The 1,518-nt window shown below is 42.0% G+C and overlaps 1 non-coding gene across 1 annotated transcript; it reads right to left on the bottom strand.

Moving 5' to 3' along the window:
• Positions 1-492: 492 nt before the first annotated feature.
• Trnat-ugu lies at positions 493-566 on the bottom strand. Its single transcript has one exon. It is a non-coding gene; the product is annotated as a tRNA-Thr (tRNA).
• Between the last annotated feature and the right edge of the window lie 952 nt (positions 567-1,518).

Here is a 1,518-nt window from a genome sequence, read left to right as displayed (position 1 = left end):
CGTGCGCGACCGAGACACCTCTGCCAACATCCTCCCGCACTTTATTGCTACCCAGTAATTAATACGTTGTGTTACTTTCTCCCTGTCCTCCTCAAGTTTTGCAGAGCAGTGCGTCAGGCTGCAGGCGACCATGTGTCCTAACGTTGACAAACTAGACGTAAATTTCTCTATATATGAATTGCGTTCTTTTTATTCATAACTTTTAATGCCATATGTTCATCATCTTTTTAAGATAATAAAACTGGTACTACTAGTACTTTTGCTATCAGTACTGCTGCTACTACTATTCCTCTGCTGTCTCATAGGATCTGTGATTAATAATACGGACTCATTTAAAAGGAACACAGATATGAAGACAGTAACTGTTCTCGAGCGAATAGATACTGTTGATGACCGTGCAGCTTTTTCCCTGGAATAAATGATGACTAACTGAAACCCTCAGCTGCCGACAGGTGTTGTTGATATACCTCGATGTGGACAGCTGAAAATTTGTGCCCCGACCGGGACTCGAACCCGGGATCTCCTGCTTACATGGCAGACGCTCTATCCATCTGAGCCATCGAGGACACAGATGAATAGCGCGACTGCAGGGACTTATCCGTTGCACGCTTCCCGTGAGACTCACATTCCCAACTGTCCAATGAGTGGATGGGCAAATGTCTATAAGGTACATTACATATGTAGAATTGTGGGCAGTTGGGAATGTAAGTCTCACGGGAAGCGTGCAAGGGATAAGTCCCTGCAGTCGCGCTATTCATCTGGTGCCGGCACGGTAGCTCAGCGTGTTCGGTCAGAGAGCCGGTTGGCCTCTGTAATAAAAAAACTGAGTGGAAGGATCAACCACCGAACTTGAGCAGGATGTCTTGCGACGTCCGCAACGACCAAACTCAACGATCAATAACGAAAAAAAAAAAAAGAAAAAAAAGATGGATAGTGCGTTTGCCATGTAAGCAGGAGATCCCGGGTTCGAGTCCCGGTCGGGGCACACATTTTCAGCTGTCCACATCGAGGTATATCAATAACACCTGTCGGCAGCTGAGGGTTTCAGTTGGTCATCATTTATAAAAGGAACACATTCTCTCAGTGAATACTAGGCGGAAAAAGCATTTGCACTTACATAACAATATTTTTATCATTATATAGAAAGATGTGCGCTCTTCTTTGCGTTTCATATTCAGTTGTCTTCCAGAGTAACTGTAAAATTTATGCAATAAAGGGCAGATCTTCAAATCTTTACAGTAACCCGACAGACTTTCGGTTGGTATATTCGTTTCATTCTGTAAAGTAATTCCTCGCAGCAGCTTGTAGCTTTTCAAATAACCATATTGTTTATTATACGTAGTATTGTCAATATCTTGTGTTTTTTTGTTTGTCGACTTCTTTTCTTCAATTTTCTTCTCAGCTTTCCGCGAATAATTTATTGACGAATCCCATGATGAAGTAGCATTATCTCTCCTGGTCTCATCAAACCACATGAAAAACTAAAATAAATATTCAAATTCATAACTTTTTTAGAAC

The sequence above is a fragment of the Schistocerca piceifrons genome, chromosome 2, assembly GCF_021461385.2.
Source record: "Schistocerca piceifrons isolate TAMUIC-IGC-003096 chromosome 2, iqSchPice1.1, whole genome shotgun sequence".
Classification (NCBI taxonomy): Eukaryota; Metazoa; Arthropoda; class Insecta; order Orthoptera; family Acrididae; genus Schistocerca; species Schistocerca piceifrons.
The sequence above is the reverse complement of the archived record's forward strand: the minus strand, read 5'-3'. Positions and strand labels throughout refer to the sequence as shown.